Below are 23,603 nucleotides of genomic sequence, written 5' to 3' on the forward strand. Positions count from 1 at the left end.
CTCTCCCAGCTCCCGCAGGACACTGACCTCAAATGCCACGTACCCATCACCTAGGGTAACCGTGCACAGATGCTCTAGAGGCTCGCCCATGCACCTCTCTCTTCCGGCTCCCCAGTCAGGATCTGACTCGAGGGCCTTTCCTACCATGGCCAAGAACTGCGGCACAGTACACCGGTGTCCCCGTGCCACGATCCCACCTGGGAGCCCCTCCTTCTTGAGCCTTGCCGAACTACCAGAATCACTGCCTTTTTCCTCTGATGAAATAGACTATTTCAGACGGCGTAAGGGGAGAGAACAAGGAGCACGCACTCACCCAGAACACCAGCGCCTGGAGGTGACCGACGTCCCCGATTTCCCTCTTCCTCCTTTCTTCCGCTCTGTCTCCTCTGCAGTGATAAAGAGACAAACAACGCCCATCACTCAGTGTGGGACCGCCACGGTGCTGGTGAACGGGGTGGGGGTGGGGGCGGTCCGCGTACACCCCCGCCAGAGTAACCCTGAGAGAGAGTGCCTTCGGTTCCTATTCGTACCGGCACCCCCGGGTCAACCAAACACTTCCGAACAAGGCGCAGGCATGAAGAATCAGCTCCACTCGTCCTTCCGAAATGGCACGGGTGCCATCCGGGGCAGCGGGGGCCGTTAGACAGAAGCAGTTTGTACACAAAGAAGCGCGTCCGGTGAAACCCCTGATCCCGTCATCCCCCCCAAAACGCTTTCCGGTGGGAAGCACAGCCATCACACCCTGGCGTTTACAGGCGCAGAGCGCGTCTCCTCGCCTCTGCACCCGTGGGACTACGGCGGGACACCCCCAGGCATCCTGGCAAGCCCGCGCGCGTCCTCCACAACTTGCCAGCAGCTCCTACGACGCGTGGGTAAAGGGGCACCAACTCGTCTCCCCTCGGGCCACACAAAGGTCCACCGCACGGACTTTCCGGGCATAAGGGCACGTGCTCTGGGACGTGGCCCACTTGAGATTTACCCTGCTCCTCTCCTCTGGGTGGACGCGGACGCCGGAAAACGTACCCTGCTCTCGCTCACCCACACCCTGGTAACTACGACTCAGTGGCCCGCGCCTCAGAGCCGGTTCCGTGGGAGACACGAGAGGAGAGGGAGGAACAAGGCGGAAGCCCAGCGCCCAAAGACGAGGGGCACGTGAGACACCCTATGCTCCTGCCTCCGGGCACACACGAGGGCACCCTACCCTGGGCAGCTGTCCGAAAAGAACCAGAGGGGACCTAGCGGAACACGACGTCGACTCCGCACAGACGTGCCAACGCCACGGCACGCCTATAGTGCCGTGAGAGCAGCCGAAAAGGCAGAAGACTACCTATCACTACGTGAGCCTGGTGGGATCAGGGAGCAGGCGACATGCACACAGCCCTCTGCGGCCCGTTGGCTTCACCTGCATTCAACCCCGGGAGCATACATACGCAGGCAGAAAGGACGCGTGCTTCCCTCCGGAGGCACACGGGGACAACTTGGGAGCGGCCACCGAGCAACAGTGAGGGCTTTGGCTTTGACTGGCAGAAAGTTCTATCCACGGCGGAGCCCCCCGAGGCGCTTACAGGGAAAAAGTACAAGAGAAGGGACCTTTTGTACACGCTCTATAAGCGTACGTACACGTGCTTACATATGACGCACGCGTCCGTGTACCTGTGTGTTTACGAATGAACGAGTGGAGCAGGGAACGAGTCCGGGGGGTTTGAGGCCAGAGTACAGACACACTCCCGTGGAGAGCTCCCCAGAAGGGTCTGCTGAACAGATGGCCCTCCCCAAGGTCATCTGTCTTTGCGGACCGGATCTACCCCTGTCCCAGCAACTCCAAACCACCTCCCTGCACCCCCTACTCCGGGCACTCCATGGCAGAGTGACTGCCCGACACCCCTGGAGGTGTGCAGGGGCAATCTGCCCCAGCTCCCTGGCACCCCTTCAGCTCCTCCCGCTGCCATAGTGGCCTAGACCCTCTCGGGCCTGCTCCTGAGCCCTTAAGCCAGTCCACGTACCTGGACGAGAACAGCAGAGAGGCAACCACGCAGGAAGAGGAGAAACCCAGGTCCTTGTGCCACCTCTAGCTGGGAATCAATGTCCTGAGAGAGCCAGGGTCCTGCCCGACACGAACCAGGTGGGTGCCCGTCCTAAGGTGTGCAGACATGACAGGGTCCCGGTCGCCAGGACATGTGGCCCAGGCAACGTGGACTCGAAACCACTCCCAGAGGGGTGTGGAGAAGGACCCACCGATGCAAGGGTTCCTTGGGATGCCTTTACCTGTGCGCTCCTACTGCCAAGGAGAAGCCCCCAAAGGAAGAGACACCACCTCCCCCAACCCCCCAGCACGGCCCACCCAACTCGGAAGGCTAGGATGGCTCTGGGGCCTCCCTGGGCCTTTGTCCCTGGCCCTTTTTTGATCCGCAAAGGGCGGAGGGAGAGGCCACGCTCGCGAAGGTGCTGGGCATTTCTGGAGCAACAGTGCCATCAAGCGGAAGCTTTTTGAGCACGGCCTCCAGCCCCTGCCTGTGGATATACCTTGGGGAAGGCCTGTGACGGGAGGAGGGCTGCCTTTGGAGCACTCAGAGGACTCCCGGGCCGAACCTGGCCGCCGGGCGCGCCTCCAGAGTAGGTGTGGAAGCGACCCGCGGTGGGGTTCGGGGCCGGGCTCGCCCACCGAGGAGCCCCTGGCTGCCAGGCCCGCCGCGCTCCCCACCCTCAGGGCCGGGGCCTCGGCAGCCGCCATGTTCAGGAACAAGGAGCTGAAGCTCCACCCCAGGGCATCTGGGCCCTGGATCCTGGGCCTCCCTGCAGGAGCGAGGTCGGCCAGTGGGGTCCCTGGGGTCTCAGGGCCACCGGGGACCCAGGACCCGTTGCCGGTGCCCCGGCGGTGGCCCCGGGCCCAGCCACCGTGGACCACGGGGAAAGGGGAGGAGGTGGCCGCCCGGTCCCCTGTCGGGCGGGGGCAGCACCCCGCACACAGCCCGGAGAACGTTTCCTCCTTCCTGCTTGCTGCCAGGCGCAGACCAGGAAGAGTAATGCAGGGGGCACTGCACTTTCCACTCTCTCACAGTTCCAGCTGTGTTTCGGTCTGTTTACTTCTGGCTCCCTCAAAGAGAGTCCGGGTCCCAGGGCCCGCCGGATCCCGGGAGGCCCTTCCCGGGCCTTGGGACACAGGGTATCCAGGACCCACTCGCGATGGGACGGAAGTGGGCCACGATCGGTACGCACAGTGGGACGGCACCGTCCGCAGCGAGGGGCTCCAGGTCCGTCTTCCTCGGGAACAGGAGCTTTGCGGCCGGGGGACGCCCTATTCCTCGGACTCCCTGCCCTCCCGTGGACGACCCGGGGGTCCTCTCGTTTGGGGAAGACTCCTGGGATTTTTCACAAGCGGCTCCACGTTCTGCAGAGGCAGCCGCTGGCCCCGGCCAGAGGGGCACACTGAGAGCACCTGGGGCCGGCGACCAGTCAGAGCGCGTAGCTCCCTCAGGACCCGGCCCCAAGGAAAGGCTCTGCGCTCTGCCCACGTTAGGTCGCCTGACAACGTGTCGGGCCACTCACAGGCGCGAAAGGAGAGGGGCGCGGGGCGGGTTTCGGCACCCCCCAGGAGGGGTACGTGTGGAGGGAGGGAGGGGTCCAGCCTGGAGACTTGCTCTCATTTGGAAGCCCTCCCTCCACACCACACCCCGACCCTCCCCCGCCCCGGGACCGGACCCCCAAACCAGCCCACCACGCACCCCCACCCGGGCAGGGAAGAGCTGGGCAAAGGGCAGGAACGAGCCACCGCACAGCTCGTTCCACAAGCGGCCTATCGGGTCAGCCGGGGGCTCGAAGGCACCCCCGTGTGCCCAGGGGTATGCACCTCGTTTCTGGCCTTCGCAGACAAGCTGCATGAGTGGTGGTCATGGGGGAGAGGGCAAGGCGGGGAGGCGTTTCTCTCAGTCCAACAGACGTGAGCTTCAGGCAGCCTCTTCAGATCTCTTCCCCTTGATTCCCTGGCTGGGCTGCAGGTGCAAGCACAGGGCCGAGGCCTGGAGGGCCAGGCCGCAATGCAAGCCGGGGCCTTGCCTTCTCGTCGCTGAACTGAGGCTCAGGGCCTCGTGGGGAGAAAGCTGAAGCGTGCTGCAAATGCATGGCCCGGGGGTCCACTCGGCGGGGCTCAGCTCAGCTCCTCTCCTCTCGGGGTCCTGCCCTCTGCTCTCCGGGAACCCGGCCCGGGAGCCCTCGGGACAGGCCAGGCCAGGCCTGGGCCACAATCCCGGAGACCCTGGGAGATGGCACCGCAGCCACCCACTAGACTCTTGGGCACAGGTGAAGGTCTCCTCCTGCGGTGGCTCCTGCGTCCCGCGAGCGCCGTCCCCTTCTGGACTCGGACTGCCAGCTCTCGCTGGGCCTCGGGCACCCTCGGCACTGGGTAGCCGGGCTCCACGTGTCGTCTCTGAGCTGGAGAGCAGAAGGTCACTGGGCCCGCCTCGGCCGCTGCCGCCAAGGGCGGCACAACTCCCGTGGCCCGCGGTGGTCTCTGGCTGGGCCGCCCCGCGGCCCAGAGAGGCTTCCGGGGCCCTGGGCCCGCCCAGGCCGAACCTGCTCTGGCTCCGAGGGGAAGGGACACGCGGCCAAATGCCTGCAGAAGCGCCGCCTGGCCTCCTTCGGAGCAGCTTCCTCTAGTCCCGCCCAGACGTGGCGGCCACCAGGGTCCACCGAGACTCCGCTTCCTGTAGCCCCACACGCCAGGCGGCCGGGCTGTGCGCCTTGTGCCACTGCCCGTCTCTGGAGCGTCCACGGCACCGCCGGGCCTTGGGCCATGCTTCCCGCCCCTTCCCAGGCGGGGCTCTTGACTTCCAGGGGCCACTGTCCAGCGTTGCCGACTTCGATCCCTTGTCACTCCTCGCCACGAAGGGACGGGTACAGGGTTCGCGGCATCGGCGGACCCGTTCCTCTTGATGGCAGTACTGCACCACGAGTGGCAACCTGCCCGTCCCCTTCCCCTCGCCCAGGCCCTCTCCCTCCGCCCTCGGCCCAGGGAAAAACGAAACGCCAACCCCTGCCCAACCTGGCAAAAGCAACATGGCTCATCAACCTGGCCACTCCAGAGGGGCGCGCCTCAAAGTCTGGCCCTCCCTCCTGCGGGGCCTCGACTGTGGCGTCTCAGTGCAGTGTGTTTGGCATGTGGGAATGACTTCCTCTTGATGCCAGTATTGCACCAGAAATGCCATTCTGCCCTTCCTCGTCACCCTTCCCTCATCTCCTTTGGTCATCTCAGCCTGTCTCCTGGCCAGAAAACGAAAGGATCCTCATCCAGGTAGCTAGCAGTGGATGTGAACCTATTCCCTATCCGTTTTTGTGTCCTTAGCACTGGAGTAGGGCAAGAGACCTCAGCAGATGCACCACACGTGGTCCTAGCCCCTGCTTACTAGTGCTAGCTGAGGTACAGTCTACAGTCACAGAGAGGCCAGCCTGATGGTTTTACACACAGGTCAGCCCAGAGGAGGTACATTCCATATCAGAGACACCAAAGGAACCAGTGTTGGTGGAGGGTCACTCTATTTACCACTGTTTAACACAATGCCAGGAATTAAATATAAATTATAAATATAAATTAAATATAAATTGCTCTAAATCAGTGTAAAAAGCCCTATCTTTAGGTAATGCCAAGTCTAGCATTTCCTTTTTAAAAGCATTTTATAGCTTCCCCCACCCACCCACCCACCCACCCAATCCCTAATGTAGGGTCTCTGCGTCATAAAAGAACAAAAAATATCAGTGGAAGAAGTCTTTCCAGAAGAAAATCATCAGTATTTGGTAACCTTTTGTTTCAACAGAGAAGATGTTTATCCCTTTTACTAGGCAATGCAAAGGAAGGGTAATGCAAATATATTACGGTTGTTTTGTTCTGACCCTGCTAATAATGTCTGGGTCTTAATCTCTAGAGTTTCTTAAGCCCATCTTGTTATGTATTGGGAAGGATGTCTCTACCCTTTCATTATACATTTATTGAGATATTCATCCTCTTCTGGAATCACCGGATCAAAGTCTGTTATCAATACTTCTTGTCCATAATAATCAACTGAGCCCCTAATTCCTTGTTTCCTATTGATTTCAAGTTCCTCCTGTTTGGAAAGACACCTGGGACCTCAAGCAGACAGGCCTCTTTATATGTCCGGGTGTTAACTTTGGTCAAAAGGGCACAGTTATACCACCTTGCTCACAGCCTTGGGTAGGGAGCTTGTGTGGGTCAGGACCTAGTCACTGGCTTAATAAATAGGAGGGTCTCAGCATCCTTTCCACTTAACATTAACTTGCAAAATGTTTAGAAATCTTAGGAGTGTGTAAAAAAAAGGGAAATCAAGGGTTTCGGTATCCCTACAACGAGGTGTTTTAGAAAATTAGTGACACTTGACTCTGCAACAGTGCGCGTAAGAGGGAAAACATTTCAGAGTCGTTGATTTTTAACTTCTTTTTCCCCGACTTTACCCACCCAGTGCTCAAAAATCCAGCACTCGGAGGGGTACGTTTCACAAAGTTCTAACCTTTCGAAGGGTTGATTAGAATATGGAAAATATACCATTCACTGAAACCGAGAAAATTAACAAAAGTCCTGACAATCAAGTGCTTTACCAATGTCTTTTATAAGCCAATTCCATAAATAAATATCCAGTTAGAAACAAAGTTTACAGTTTTTTAAATTATCAGTGATGAAAGATTATATGCTTACGGCAATGTTAATACACACATGAAAATCTACGGGAGGAAAACTTTAAAATTCCCGTAGGACAGACAAGTAGACTTAAACAAGAATAAAGATGTACTACATTCTCGGATAAACAGACTTAGACTCAAGAACATAACAATTCTTCATCAGTTAATCAAGCAATCCATTCTAATCCCAAAGAAAATCCAAAAGGCTTTTGAACACTTTGTTATTTTCCACTGTTAATAAGGGAAAACAAACAGGCAGAGATATCCAAGAGCATTATGACAATGAATAGCCATGTTGTGAGAGAACTAGTCATACCACATGTGAAAATATATAGTAGAACACAAAGTTCAAGAACAGACCTGAAGATATACAAGAATTTAGTATACGCTGAGGCAGCCTCCCAAATCAATGAGTACAGACAGCCTTGGGACAAAGTGATACCCATCTAGAATAGGCTCATAGTCCCACACCTCTCACAATACACCACGATGAAGTGTACAGGGATCCAAGAATTAAAGGTACAATGCACAGAACCATACAACTAACTACTAGAAGAAATAATGGGCAAGATTCCTTTATAGCTCGGGAGCAGGAAAAGCCTTTTGTACGTCTGACCCAAAAATCTATTAAAAAAAACAAAGGATAAATGTGAACACCTAAAATTTACCATGCTAACGAAAAAAGCATAATCGAAGTTAGAAGAGCACTGATAAACGGGAAAAAAAATATTTAATTCACATCAGTAGTCTTCCTAACATAGAGAGCAAGCTTCTAGATATCGTTTAAGAGTAACAACCAAGAGAAAAGGACATTACTAGTTCACAGAAAAAGAGCCACAAAAGGCTCTTAAATACACAAAAAGATTCCCCAGCCGCACATATAAAGGAAATACAAACAAAAACTACACTACTGTATAATTTCATACAAAGTATAAGTTCCCAACCAAGACCTGCCCTTTCAGAGGGGCCTGTATTACCTGCCATTTCCTCACCTCTCTTGAGTCTGACTTGTCTCAAATCCCCTTTACCCATGAAATGGTTATAATCCCACTGTAAACAAAGTACAGTCCTTTATATGAAAATCCCTGACCCTTTAATTTCGATTGCCCTCTCATGCCATCAAATCTCTACGGAAGTTCTTCGAATTTTTAAATTTTGGTAATAAGGCCAATCTTCTGCCAATTATCAGTAACAAGAAACAAGCATTTGCACGAACACGCACCCTTAACAGTGTCATAAAAAAAATTTGTGGGTTTTTTCCTTTTGGAGTTTTTTGTCCACATACAGCTCGCTCACCTTATTCATATTTTGTATTATTACCATGAACTTCTATCTTTGATAACCTGAAATTATTTCTTTAAAAAGCTTCATTGCTTCTTTCATTAATAAAAGGCCTTCTGTTTTGCACAGAACTGTAAATAGATAAAAACATAAAGCACCAGTATTCCCATCACTTGCAGAGAGACCCTGAAAATTTGGGGGTTTATTCTTCCATGTGGTTAAATGCATACGTGAAAATGGAGCTAGCAGTTTTTTAGGTCAAAAATTCATGAAAGGACATGCTACTTCTCTAGGGATACATTCCGGGGAGCCCAGTCAGTCCCTGTCGGCAGCGCACTCAATCCCACCCAACCAAGCCGACCCTCCTGCGGCCACGTAAATGGGGAGGGAAGGGAGACGGAGTTGGCGGCCCCGCACTCTCCTCCTGCCCGCCCCGCCCTCTGACCACAGAGAACCGCTTCCCGAGGGGCTCTCCTTGGACGCTCTCCCTACTGGCGCCAGGGCACAGAACTCAGGCGGCGGTACAATTCCGGCGCCCACGCTCAGCCAGCCTCGCCTAAACGCCAGACCCCGGCCGGGCCCACGCGGCGCCCCCTCGGCCCGTCCCCGCCTCCCCCCGAGCCGGCCAGGATGCAGCCACCATTGGCCTACGTCGCACGCCAGGCATAGGCTGCCCAGACGCTAGAGGACGGGGAGGGTCCCCGGGATCAGAAAGGCTGCCGGACGGAGCCCAGCCCCCGGCCCCGCGTCGCCCCGCGTCAGGGAAAGGAAACGAAGGAGTCTGAGGGGACCCACCTGGCTGAGGCCACGCTCCAGCGGAAAAAACCCGGTCAGCTCCGAGCTTTGCGCGGGGGCCGGCGGGACTCGACGGCGCCCCACGCCCACCCCTGCCGTAAAGCGGCGCCTGCGTGACCCCGCGTAGACGACCCCCGCCCCCTGTCGTCCGCGTCTCCTCGGAGAAGCCCGGGAGGTGGGGCGCGGCGGGGCGGAGGGGAAGGGGGAGAGGAGGGGTTGGGAATCCGGGTTCCTCGGTGTTGGCCCCGCCCAGGGGAGGGGTGGGACATCCTCAATCGGTCCCAGGTGCCGAGAGGTGGGAGAGGTGAGTTTGGGAAAGTCTGAGAGGAAACCTCCGGTGTTTTGCTCTCTGCTCGGGAGAACCAACTTGTCCCCCTTGTAGGGTCCCTGCCGCCAACGATGTGTGCGAAGGAACAGTAAAAGGGAAATTTTACCGTTCAACAGTCGCAAAACTATTTAGAGGAAAGAAGTTTAAGTACACTTGCAAACGATGTGACGAGTTTGTATCCTTCATATGCTTGAGGTTATTAATACTTGAATTGCTCCCTCCTCAGGTAAGAGGCAGAGTCCCAAGAGCAGGCACTCCCTGCGCCCCGTCACCTCCCGCTCTTTGCCAAGGACCTGTTAGGGAGCCAGCGCCTCCGAAGCGGTTTTCCGGGGCTGCTGCAGGTGGTGTCCACACCGCCTAGGTGGGTGGGGATGTGCTGGGTCCGAAGGAGTCGCAGCGACTCGCAGGTTTCTCCTGCCTGGCGGGTGCCTTGACTTATTTTTTCCTGTTGAGAAAAGGAACACGCTCCTCTAGAGAAATAACGTTCACATCAAGGAGACACACGTAGCATAGAGAAGGAAAGGAAGATGACAGGTGATGCCGCCACTCCGAGGTGAGGAGTGTTAAACTGGGGCTTGTATCCACCCAGTACCTTGTTCCCTGCAGAGGGGTGCAGCGGAGGAGAGAGCACGGGAGAGAGATTCAAAGAAAGATCTTTAGAAACAGTTGTCTCTAGGATCGTGGGTAACCGGCAGCTTTTTGGTGACTAGAACAGTCGAGGCTGTGAAGATGTTTTTGTTAACTCTTTATTTCCATTGACAAATGTAATTCTTGCTTGGTTATTTCTTAAGAAAAAACATCTCCAGAAATACACAAGTTTTTCAAGGGAGAACTAAAGTCACCATGCCCAGATCTACTCCCCAGTGTAACCACCCTTCCAAGAAACACTTAAAAGAAATCCATGGGCTCTGCAACGACCCCAGGGCAGCACAACTGGCCTGCTGACTGCCCCTAACTCCTCAGGATTTCCTGCCTCCATTCTGCTCCCCCACTGAGGACCTGCACAGGCCCGGGCCCCCCAAGACCACCTGCTGTCCGGCTGGTCCCAGCCTTGGCTCAGGCTCTGACTCACAGACTCTTTTCTCACCCATTCCCTGCTGTTTGGGCAGAGCTGGTGGGAATTTCCAGGGCAGAAGGGAGGAGGACAGTGAGGGCCCTGAGGTGCTTAGTTCTGGCCAGGCAGCTGCCTTTTTGCATTTCAGGTCAACACAGGAAATCTCACAAAGCGAAGCTGCCTTCAACTCCTAGGGAGTGAAGGGAGGGTTTCATGCTCTGCTACAACTTGCCCACCTTGTTGAGGGTGGAAAGTGAAGAGAGCTTCCACCTCCTCCCCACGCGGAATTACCTGACCAGTCCCTGGGCTCTGGATCTCAGCTGGCCATCTGGATTCCTCTGTGAGTTTCTTTTCCTTCACTCTGGGGGGCAGTGGCTGTTTCTCCATGCAGAGATCCAAGCCAAAGTCTTTTTTCTGTCTCCATTCCCTGGATGAACACAGATGCAGTAACTACTCATTGTGCCAGGAAATCGAGGTCCAAAGAGGCTACGTGGCTTTGCCAATGTGAGCTGGGAGTGGTTCACACACACAAGGGGCAAGGGGAGGGGAGGTGGGGAGGCGGGGGGTCTCATGCTGCAAATCCATTGCTCTCTCAATGCAAATGGCCACTGAGGGCAAGAGAAGATGTTCAACGTCATTAGTCATTAGGGAAATCAACATCAAAATCACAAGAGATGCCACTTCACGTCTACCAGGGCAGCTGTAATTTTAAAAATGGAAAATAAGAAGTGTAATAAGGATGTGCAGGAACTGAACCCCTCATACACTGGCTGGTGGGAATGTAAAATGGTGCGGACACCGTGTAAAGCAGTTCGGCACTTCCACCAGAAGTTAAACATAGAGTGACCACATGATTAGCAAGTCCACTCCATCTAGAAAATGGTCAATGTTATGTATTGTAAGAAAGGCAAAAGTATTTTTTCAACCTTCTTAGGGTCCCCGGCTAGGTCTGAAAATGAAACTGATAAAAACAGAATAACAGAAGAAAGGCGTACAAATTTATTTGGTATAAGTTTTATGTGACATGGGATCCTTCATGAGCAAATGGTTAGACTTGTGTATCTTATGCTAGGTGTGATGAAGAGTGGACAGTCATGGAGGAATATGAGAGATTAAGGAAAATAAGGTAATTGTAGTAAATGGGGGGTCATTTAGCAAGGCCTGTTTGTTTGGATTCTTCTTGGCGTCCCTTCTAATTCAGAGATAAAGAGGCTCCTTTCCTAATTCTTGTATGGACTAGTCCAATTTGAAGAAGATAAAAACAGCAGTTGGAATTTTTTAAATGATAAGGATCATTAAATGTTGGATTAAAACAGTTTTAATTTAATCATATATCCTCTTCTTTCTCTTTTGCAAAACCTTTTAAATACTGTTTCAATTACCAACTACTTTATACTTCTGGACCCAAACCATAACCTCCGAAATTTCTTTTTCCTAATAAAATACACTTACTGTGTAATCTTCTGTTCCTTCCTCATCACCCTTAATACATATTGAAGAAAAACACTAGCCATATTATATTAAAGTGACAAATGAAATGAAGTTACATTAGATATGGTTAGAAGCAATCAACCTCATTACATCCGCACTGTGTTCCTTCAGCTTTCACTTGCTTACAGTGGGTAGTTCCTTGGAGATCTGTGAGATGGCTATCCAGTTCTATGTTCTGTGGTCTCTAAAGTCAGCCTTCTTGATAGCAACAAAAGCCAAGTCCCCACACCCTCTCTGCTTAGAGTGAGCTCATCCAGCTTCTTCGGATTGTCTACTACACGTTTTAAAAAGGATATTCCTAACTCATGTAGATTTGGTGAAAGTTGAGGTTCTTTTCTTTTAATGTTAATATCTTACACAAATGCTTTTGAGCAATTGCCTGCCTTTTTTTAAATTAAGTAATTAATTTATTTATTTATGGCTGCGTTGGGTCTTTGTGGCTGCACGTGGGCTTTCTTTTTTTAGTTGAGGTGAGCGGGGGGCTACTCTTCATTGCCGTGCGCGGGCCTCTCATTGCGGTGGCCTCTCTCATCGCGGAGCAACCGGCTCTAGAGCGCAGGCTCAGTAGTTGTGGTGCACAGGCCTAGTTGCTCTGCAGCATGTGGGATCCTCCTGAACCAGGGCTCGAACCCGTGTCCCCTGCATTGGCAGGCGGATTCCTAACCACTACGCCACCAAGGAAGTCCAATTGCCAGCTTTGTAAATACCTAGATTGTCTTTTGCTTGTTTCATGAAAGCATAGCTACAGTTTTACTAGGTTCTACCCAAGTTTCATGCCTTTTCTTTTTACATCCTATGAATCTTTAGTATAGTATTTCTTACCTATTGGTAGAAGGGAGAAGGATTGAAGCACAAGCTCAAAGCTCTAGTTTTCATCTGTCTGACAAGCAACTAAAGTGCTTTCATATTTCTTCAAAACTGTGTTTTCATGGAGATTAAATTATCACTTTTCCTCTATCACTCCAGCATCACAGAGGTTACTTAAGGGTTTCTGAAGACATGCCTTTGCTTTTTCTGTCACTAGAATAGATTCTAACAACTTGAGCATCACATGTTTGCATGAAGCTTTCATTTATATTGGTGAAAAAAATGCATGCTTTGTGATTAATAGACCTTTATATATCCAATGTTCTTATTTTAAGTAGCACATTCAACACTCACTTTGAGAATCTTAGAATCCACTCAGTTTTAGGCACTGTGAACAGTCACACAGGACTGGAGCAAATTGTGACAATCTATCTGCCAAAGCTTTCTGTAAGGATATATTTTGGGGAAAGGAGCACTGAAAATAATAACAGTCATTTTAGTGTTTGTTTGATGCTTTATTCTCCTCACCAACATTTAGAATGAAACCATGTATGTTCTCCCAATGACTATTTGTATTCCTCTCTTGTTCTGTCATTTAAAGAAGCAATATAAAGCAAAAAAAAAAAAAAGAAGTTAGTTATAGAATGATAAGCAGTAAGATCTTATCTCAGCAATGCTACCACCTGGCTGTGGCTTTAAGTAAGTCACACTCCTTGCATCTTAGCTTCTTCATCGTTAAACGTGGAGGATAAGGATTAGTGGACTTCTAAGAAGGGTCTTCCTTCCCACTCACATATTTCAGACCTGTGTGATTCTGATTCTATGTGTGGTTGATTTTAAATTACAAACAGAAAGATTGTGTGCCTCTCTGCAAAGGTAGCAATGGAACATTTACATTAGGAAGTTGTGGACAGTGTGCTTGTATAGGCACTATGCTCAAAAAGCCCACGAGGAGAAGCTAATTTCAGGAGGGGAGATGGGAGTGTGGATTCAGAGAAATCATGACACGGATAGTAGTGAAGTTGAACAAGCTGACATCTCAGTGAAGTAGGAAATCAGATCACTGATTGATCATGAAAGCTCTGGGGAGGGTTTGAAATCTAATGAAACTAGAGAAGATTTGGATCAGCCACTTGTGGCACGTTTTCCAGGGATTCGGGTATGAATGGATAAAACAATTATTAAGTAGTATTTCAGGTTTGACCCCATACTGCTCACCCACTCTTTCTTCAGACTTGGATCTGAATGCCTTTTATAATTTCTAAAGTTCAAACATACTCTAAAAATGAATATTTACTAACAGTTAATGTAATTTTTATTGTTCCACATGACCTTTCACTCTTAGAAATAGAAGTAGCATTATTGGGATATGCCTCCAGCTTTCTAAAATGACTTGAGGTGACCTTGCAGCAAAGGTGAAATAAGATGTCATTCCTTCGCTGAACTTAAGAAGTGTTCATGCTAAGTATGCAGGCTTGTTTGGACTTGCTTAGAGGCTTGAATGAGATAGGAGTTTTGGTAGGGCACTGCAGAAGAATGTCCACCATTCAGCTGATCTCTCTGGCTTAACACTGGATTTTAACCTCTCACATTCCATGTCATAACATTTTATACAAGTGTTTTGATTTGCCATCTCAAGAAGAATGCCGTTATGGCAAATATCATTCTACTGTCTGATTTCGTGGTGCACATCTTTTAGAAAGCTAGAAGATTAAGAATGAAATAGAATGATTATAATTTGTGTTAATATGCATCAATTTGAATGTTCTAGAAGTGTGATCTCTTTTCAAGGTTAAATATATTTAAGAAGTTGAACTGACAGCTTATCCTTAGCCTTCATTTTCCAATTGATTAAACTTAAATACATGGTATATAACATTAAAAAACAGCATAAATTATTAAGATCTAATCTTCATCAGTAAACAATAAAAATGTCCATGATACTTGAAGGAAAACGTGGCCCACCCATTTAAAAATTTTTTATAATTTTTCTTTTCCAGCGGTGAAAATGGTGCTGTTTGCCTTGGGTTGAGGGCATATTTCTTCATTTCTACCACTACCACCACCAGCACTAGCCCTGTCCCCACACAGGGTTTTAAATTTTCATGAAAATAATCATGAGTGAAAGGCTGGGAATTAAAGAAGCAAAGAAAGTTCCATTTACTTTATATGTAATGTTGTTTAATGCTTTCAGGAAATTATATGTTATCAAGTGTGTGTTTATGGTGATGATCATTGCAGATAAATGAAGAATTCAGAGCCTGAACCTAAGCTCAAAATAAGATGCCAAAAAAGGAAGCAAAGATCAAAGAGCTTGGAACAGAATTCCAGCAAGCTGAACCCAGGTAATGAAACTAGATATATATTCTATCATGTCAAGATGTGATAGAAAATTACCTTTTAAATGGAAGGAAAACATGACCAGTAACAGACTTTCTTGTATATCAACATTTTAGTTTAAATAACTTTACAAATCTGATTTCCTAAGACAGATCATTTCCATGTGTGGAAAGACTCGAGCATTAGTTTTTTTAAATTTGCCTAAATATTTTGTGATGGAATGTATTATACAAGCAAAACTGTTTTTGAGAGAAATTTTTCATTTTAATTTGAAAACTTGCGTCCCCTTTTGTATTACTTTCAGGTCTCCAGAGAAACAGAACCAATAGGATATATATACCATATATATATATATATCATATATGTATATCATGTATATATATCATATATATATATATATATATATATATATATATATATATATATATGAATTGGCTTACATGATTATGGTGGCAGGCAAGTCCCAAGATCTGCAGGGTGAGTTGGCAAGCTGGGGACACAGGAGAGCCTTCGGTGTAGTTCTAGTCTGAATCCAAAGTCCTGAGAACCATGAAAGCCAATGGTTTATAGTTGGAAAGCCAGCACTCTTGAGACCTAGGAAAAGCCAATGTTTCATTTCGAGTCCTAATGCAAGTCTAGGTATACGGGCTCAGTAGTTGTGGCTTGCGGGCTGTAGAGCGCAGGCTCAGTAATTGTGGCTCTCGAGCTTAGTTGCTCCGTGGCGTGTGGGATCTTCTCGGGCCAGGGATTGAACCCGTGTCCCCTGCATTGGCAGGTGGATTCCTAACCACTGTGCCACCAGGTAAGCCCCCTAATTGCTTTTAGATATGGTAATTGAAACTATCTTTCTCCTGAATATTATTTTACTTAATCATCATCAAATAATATAACAAAATTTACCATTTTAACCAGTTTTTAAGTGTACAATTAAGTGGCATTGAATACTTTCACAATGTTGTGCAACCATCACCACTATCCATTTTGTGAACATGTTCATCATCCTGAACAGAAAGTCTTTACTCATTAAACAGTAACTCGCCATTGACTCCTCCCCTCCAGCCCCTGGTAACCACCATTCTACTTTCTGTCTCTATGAATTTGCCTATTCTAAGTACCTCATATAAGTGGAAGCATATAATATTTAATAATGTTTGTCCTTTTTGTCTGGCTTATTTCACTTAGCATAAGTACTTATTCAAGCCCAGGTCTAGGTGCTACATGAGGACTTGATATCATCTGACTCTGAGCCATAACACTAAGAAACCAACTTAAGAGTCAACTTCTAGGGGACTTCCCTGGTGGCACAGTGGTTAAGAATCCACCTGCCAATGCAGGGGACACAGGTTCGAGCCCTGGTCCAGGAAGATCCCACATGCCGCAGAGCAACTGAGCCTGTATGCCACAACTACTGAGCCTGTGCTCTAGAAGCCCCTGAGCCACAACTACTGAGCCCACGTGCTGCAACTACTGAAGCCTGCACACCTAGAGCCCGTGCTCTGCAATAAGAGAAGCCGCTGCAATGAGAAGCCCGCGCACCACAACGAAGAGTAGCCCCTGCTCACTGCAACTAGAGAAAGCCTGTGCGCAGCGATGAAGACCCACCGCAGCCAAAAATAAATAAAATTTAAAAAGCGTCAACTTCTAGAGGATGCAATTAATCAAACAGCCACATGGACCTTCTAAACTAGTAATCAATATAATGAAACCAGACTACAAGTAAATATTTGGATATGAAGCCAGAGATAGAGAAATCACTTATGGTCAATAAGGTTCCAAATAGACAGTGGAAAGACCATATCCAAGATCAAATGTTTTACCAACAAAAGACAGCTGCCTTTGTTTTGAGAGTCTACCAAAGGATATAGGCTTGGTGATAAGGCAATGCTCAAATATAGGAACCCCAAAACAGCAAAAAGTATTCATCTGGAACTTCATGTAGCCATTGGCCTGTACATGCTAGTCAGTGTATGTGTTGAAACAGAAAGAGGGCAATGAATGTGGCCCATTGAGAGTAGAAACAAACCAAGAGACAAGGTAATGAACAAGGGGTTGACCTGCATCAGAAGATAGACTTTGCTTTTGCCGTTATGAGCCAGGGTTTCACATGACAAATTCACACACACGGGGCTCTCATGCTACAAATCCATTGCTCTCTCCTTGCTATACATGGACTTTCTGATTTTATCTTAGGGTTGTCGGGGAGGAAGACATTTTCTCCTACTCTTCTAGGTTCTTCTGCCTGGTCTAAGAATTAAATTGGCATGAGACAGATTAATAGGAGAAAATCAAACAAAGTTTAATAACGTATTCATGGGAGGGACCCAGGAAAACTGAGTAATTCACAAAAATGGCTGAAACCCTCACCTTTAATACCATCTTCAGCTAAAGACAAAAGAGGGTGTTAGGGGTAGTGGTTTGGGACTTCACAGGGGAGGAAGGCAATTCACATGGAGATGGAAAAGCAAATGTTTGGTAAATATACGCTGGGCCAGGCAGAGACAGTGGGAGACAGAGAGGAATTGTAACAAACAGACTTTGCTAGGTTCCTCCCTGTCTACACACCTAGTTCATATTATAGTTATCTATGGTGATAGCTCCCTTCCTGGAATAGGTCCTCTATCCACATTCTTTAGGGGAAGGTCAAAGCTTCTTCCTGAGTCTTTTCGTCTTGATTATTTTCAGCTCGAAATAATCCGCATGCCAAAGAGACATTTTGGGGTGACAAATTTTGTTCCCCTACAGAGCGGAGACCAACTTGACCTGCAAACCTTCATAACACTTGATGCTTCTAGACTCCCAGCCTCAACTCCAGCTCCAACTACCCTTCTCTGGGCTGGGCCAGTTTCAATGCCAATAAAGGCGAGCTCAGTATACTCTAATTCCTTTCTCAGCCACAGGCCAGGACCATCATGACCTGCTTTCTGACTTGCTTCTGTTCTCTCCAGTTTTGCCTTGGCTCAGGTTCTTTTTCTCTTTTTTTTTGAAGATAAAAGGAAGCATCAGGTTAATGAAAACCTAATTTACATACTGTTCTGTATGGCATTCAGATTAATAGGAGAACAATGGATATAATAAGAAAATTATACAAGGATTGAATTTCACATGGATCATTTGATATTCTACCTGTGCTGTGAGCAAGTCATGTTGCATTAGATCAAATCCTGATTTTATTATGTTACCGAATATCCCATTGTCGCATCCTCACCTTTTGCCTCTTCATTACAGGGATGTAATCGCAAGATGAACCCCTCAGAGCTTGTGTTCAACTGCCCGTGTGTGCCTATTTCACAATCTGCCATTGTTACAAGACACTCTGGTTAATAAGCAGATAATAGGATATGCAAATTGCATGTACCTGATGAGGAAGGAAAAGTGTTTGGCTCAGGTTCTTGAAGATTACTTCCACTCAGTGTCTCCACCCCTACCTGTGGATGGATTTTGATTTACAAGCTCAATATGAGGCAGGAGATAGATGGGCCCCAGGGTGAGCGGCTGGAATTTGTTCCCTGTGGACCAATACTCCAAGATGAAGAGAGGCTGAGCCCAGATAAGAGATAAAAGACCACGTATTTGGGGGCTTCCCTGGTGGCGCAGTGGTTGGGAGTCCGCCTGCCGATGCAGGGGACACGAGTTCGTGCCCCGGTCTGGGAGGATCCCACATGCCGCGGAGCGGCTGGGCCCGTGAGCCACGGATACTGGGCCTGCGCGTCCGGAGCCTGTGCTCCGCAACGCAACGGGAGAGGCCACACAGTGGGAGGCCCGCGTACCGCAAAAAAAAAAAAAAAAAAAAAAAAAGACCACGTATTTCTCATTCTCAAAGTCAAGGAGACCTTCCTGACTATGAAGCTCCTTGGAGGTCAAAAGGGGAGTGATGTCAAGCTACCCATAGGCCTCTTCGCTGGAATCCATCTTGGCTAAGAGATGCATGCACACACGGGAGGGTCCTGAGATATACCAAATATGGACTCAGAACCAGACAAATCAAAATGATTGGCCAAAGGAAACACGGAAGAAATACCCCATATAAGTGATTTAAACTACCACGAGGGCACGATTCTCTCTCTCTGAGTCCAACCGTGTGTCTATCCACATGTACAGTACTCTTCTTCCTCCTATTAAACACTTTGTTTCACTACTTTCCATCTTTGCGGGAATTCTTTTCGGCAAAGCCGAAGGGCCAGGGCCTTGTCACTGGCCACTGGTCTAGCGGCTAGGATTCAGCACTCTCTGCCACGGCTCAACCTCAGTCTCTGGCTGGGAACCAAAACCCCGCTTCAAGCCGCTGCAGGCTGAGGCCACCCGAGATCAAATACTCAGTGCATCAAGCTGACTCCCTTGGCCCCTACGTCTCCTGGAACTCCACAATTCTCTCTGGCCTTCTGGTAAGGCAGGAGAGAGATGGGCTCCAGGTTAGACATTTATTATCAGCCTCCTGTTTATACTTGGAGATAGAAATAACAACAGGAACAGGGTAAATAGCTAGACTGTGTCTCCTGTGGACACTTTAAGATAACAGTAATGGCAGGGGCAGAGAGGGGCTAAACCCTGCTTCGGCAAAAGGTCAAGAGGTCACATATTTCTCATCCTTGGGGTTAGGGAGACCTTGACTGCACATGCACAGAAAGGCTCCTCAGGGATAAAAAAGGAGGGGACACCAGATCAATAATAAGTTTTGCTAACTTCCCAAAGGTCCTCGCGCTGAAATCCACCTTGGCTGAAGGATGCACGTGCACATAAGGGAGGGCCCTGAGACAAATCAGCTATTGGGTCAAAACAAGACGGATGGCCAGAGGAAAACAAAGACCTGGAAGACTGCCCCCTTATAAACGATTTAAACTTCCCAAAGGCGCGACTTTCTCTGAGCTCACCTGTGTGTCTGTCAGCATGTACTTACTCTGCTTTTGTAATAAATACCTTACTTTCCTCTCTACCTTCTGTCTCTTTGTAAAATTTTTTTCGAGGCAGACAAGAACTGGGGCACAGACCCTAGCCCCTGGCCCTCGTGGTCCAGTGGTTAGGATTCGGCACTCTCACCGTCACGACTAGAGTTCTATCTCTGGTCAGGGAACTAAGATCTCACTCCAAGTTGCTGCTCATTGCTGTCTCCCCGAAATCACTGGGATACAAATCCTGGCCCCTTCATGCTTTGCTGCACCCTTGTAGGAGGCAGGGGAGGCCTAGGCTGACAAATACCGTTCCTGAAATCTACGTGCTCACCAATTCTGCTCTCAGAATCCTGCTGCCTGAAATGTATCCCATCACGATTTCAAGACAAATACCCACACACATGGTCATACGTAGTTAGGATTAAAGGGAACCTCAGCTTCAAGAACAAGTCAAAATCCTTCCCAGATGAAGACTTTTATTTTCCTACTAAAGGCAGACCATTTCCCCAAAGTTTAAAGCGTTCCTTCAGTTCAATTTTAAATAAGCAAGTTGCATTATGCAATTTAGCCACTAGATGGCAGGACCTCTTCAACCTGAGTATAACACTAACTGCTCAGAACATCTCCAGGTGGTCACAAGGGGGAGCCCCAGACAAAGCAAGAGGAATTTACCAGGTTTTGGTGAAAGAAGCTCTTTCCAAGTGTATCGTTATCTTGATAATGATGTTAGCAAGTATAATTTTGATCACCTACTTTGTTTCCACATTGATAAATCTCTCCTCTTTACATCCTCTCTCCACATTTAGGAACTCTTTTAAGGAAAACCACTTTAATCAGGAAAGAAAATCTGAGACTTTTTATGGAAATACAGGGCACACACAGAGGCTCCACTTTTGTTGAAAATGTATTTCAAAGGAAGTCTCTAGGAATCCTCAGCAAGCTTGTTGAGCACAGATCCTTTCAAACACAGAAAAAGTGATCCAAATTTCACTCAATTATTCACAGATCTTTAAAATTAGTTTCATGCTAAGTACTTTGAGCTCTTTCCAAGGGTGAAGTAGGTGTGTTGCAAAATTATTTTCCTCTTTTTAGAAAATAAAGCCAGAGGAGACGAGAGAGTGGGCTGAAGGAAAACTGGAGGCAAGGAGACCAGTTCTGGTCATGTGAGTAGAGGTGAAACTTGAATGTATTTTCTCACTCTCCTTGCAAACAACCTGAAGATGGAGGCTGTTGCTTCCAGCATTAAAGAACACTAGGACCATCCATCCCTGTAGTGAAACAAGTGGGATTTACGGCTTATTGAATGAACCATGGATTGTCTCCATAAAAGGTTGAAGAAAGTACTTAACTTGGGGTTTTAATTTGTATTAGGTGGTTTTAGAGAGGGTTTAAAGAATTAGTGCTTTGGTCTAGATTGGATGCTGTGATATAATAACAAATAAATATTTAGTCTTTGTCCCTGGTTGCTGGCACACAGATTCTAAAACCCTTGGAATCTCCCAGATAATAAGAGTGTGTTTTGTATGCTAATTAGATGACTGGTGCCTTAGGGCTGCTCCCAGAAGGACCAAGGCATGATTAAAGGGTTAAACTTTCAGCCCCATCCTCTGACCTCCAGGGAGGGGAAAGGGACTGGATATTGAGTTCAATCACCCTCACCAGTGTAAGCTGGCATCATCCAATCTGTTGAGGGCCCAAATAGAACAAAAAAGGAAGAGAAATGGTGAATTCTCTCTCTTCTTGAGGTAGGACATCCATCTAAGCCTGCCATCAGACATCAGAGCTCCTGGTTCTTGGGCCTTTGGACTCCAGGACTTACATCAGTAAGCCACCTCTCACACTGAAACCGAGCAGGACCCTGTGGGGTCCCGGGCACAAAAATCTTTCTGTGTCCTCCGTTTCTTTTTTGTAGGAAATAGGCTTCATTCAGCCTCCATGACCTTCCCTGAGTTCCAAAGGGCAGGTTCAAAGAGTTGCTAATCAGGGAAGGAAGGGGGATGCAGAAACAAGGGAGGAGAAATCAGGAAACAACAGTGCAGCCTTAGGGTACAGTCCTGGTTCCTCCTCAAGGGACACACATAACAATATCCCTGAGCTCTTCTGCAGAACTAAAAATCCCCACCAAATGGAAGATGTTAACTACTTGATGGAGCATTCTTTATTCCAGAGAGAAGGTCACAGTTCAATAACATCGAAAACCACAGAAGCCCATCACGAGACCATCTGATACCAGATGATCTCTGGATTGAAGAAATGCAGGCCCTGCATGCACTCTGACCCTTATCAGCAACCCAATCCCTTGACTATAAGACTCCTCACAACGCCCCCAGCCCCCACCCCAGGTTGGGACACAGTTTTTGTTTTGTTTTGTTTTTTTGTTTTGTTTTGTTTTTTTTGCAGTACACGGGCCTCTCACTGTTGTGGCCTCTCCCATTGCGGAGCACAGGCTCTGGACGCGCAGGCCCAGTATCCATGGCTCACGGGCCCAGCCGCTCCGTGGCATGTGGGATCTTCCCAGACCGGGGCACGAACCCGTGTCCCCTGCATCGGCAGGCAGACTCTCAACCACTGCGCCACCAGGGAAGCCCTGGGACACAGTTTTTGAAGGCATTAGCCCACTGTGGCCCCCTTTGCCTAGCAAAGCAATAAAGCTATTCTTTTCTACTTCACCCACACTCTGTCTCCAAGATTCATTTTGGTGCCAGTGTGCAGAGCATGATTTTCGGTATCAACACCCACCCTGGTTTCTTAGACCTTTGGACTAGGAGTTACACTATTGCCTCCCCTGGTCCTCAGGCCTTCAGACTTCGACTGAATTGTACCACCACTGGCTTTCCTGGGTCTCCAGCCTGCAGATGGTAATTAGTGGGATTTCTTGGTCTCCATAATCACATGAGCCACCACCGATTCATCATAATATATATACATATATATATATTTCCCATTGCTTCTGTTTCTCTGGAGAACCCTGAGTAATATAATCACCAATGGCCAATGATTTAATCAATTGTGCCTACATAATAAAATCTTCATAAAAATCCCTCAACAATGGGGTTCAGAGAGCTTCTGGGTTGGTGAACACATCAGGGTGCTGGGAGGGTGGCATGCCTGGAGAGGTCATGGAAGATCTGCACCTCCCTCCCCACAAATGCATGTCGTCCATTTGGCTATTCCTGAGTTGTATCCTTTATACTAAACTGTTAAGTATAAGCATTTCACAGAGTTCTGTGACCTGTTCTAGTAAATCATCAAACCTGAGGAGGGGGTCATGGGAATCCCTGATTTATAGCCAATTGGTCAAAAGTACAAGTGGCAACCTGGGACTCATGACTGGTGTCTGAATTAGGGGCAGTCTTTTACATTAGCATTCTGTCTTTTACATTAGCATTCTGTAGCTTGACAAACTTATAAATACTATTTACAATTCGTAAAATATGTGTGCTTTCTTATAAAAAATGTAACGTGGCATGCAACATATTTATTAAGAGTCCTAAATATCTTTACTTTCTCTGTAAAAGGAAGCCTATGTTCAGTATTTAATGTTTCAGTATCTTATTTTATTCTGGAATGATCTAGATATTCAATAAACTTCCATCATTTAACTTAATTTAGCAGAACTCTAAAGTTTCAAGTTACTAAAAACTCTGGAGAAACTATTTTTAAATAGACATACCATAAAACATAATTATTCTTAAAGAGTTGACCTAAAAACTCTTATCTCATTTACATTTAATTTACTTATGAAAATATCATACCAAGTTATTTTTCTTGCTGACAAATTACATAATAGAAATAATATCTTATTTGACTTCTATTAAACCTAGGTATAATAAAAGTATTGTATTTAATGTTGATGACTCTAAAGACATGTCTGTATTAATTAAACCAACAAACTTTAACTAAATTTAATACCAAATATTACTTTAATACTAAATAT

The 23,603-nt window shown here is 48.0% G+C and overlaps 1 long non-coding RNA gene across 1 annotated transcript; it reads left to right on the plus strand.

The window, feature by feature from the left end:
• Positions 1–8,629: 8,629 nt before the first annotated feature.
• Positions 8,630–9,263, plus strand: LOC132482361 (uncharacterized). Its single transcript, XR_009530897.1, has 2 exons — positions 8,630–8,935; positions 9,143–9,263. It is a non-coding gene; the product is annotated as an uncharacterized LOC132482361 (long non-coding RNA).
• Positions 9,264–23,603: the final 14,340 nt, after the last annotated feature.

The sequence above is a fragment of the Mesoplodon densirostris genome, chromosome X (assembly GCF_025265405.1).
Source record: "Mesoplodon densirostris isolate mMesDen1 chromosome X, mMesDen1 primary haplotype, whole genome shotgun sequence".
Classification (NCBI taxonomy): Eukaryota; Metazoa; Chordata; class Mammalia; order Artiodactyla; family Ziphiidae; genus Mesoplodon; species Mesoplodon densirostris.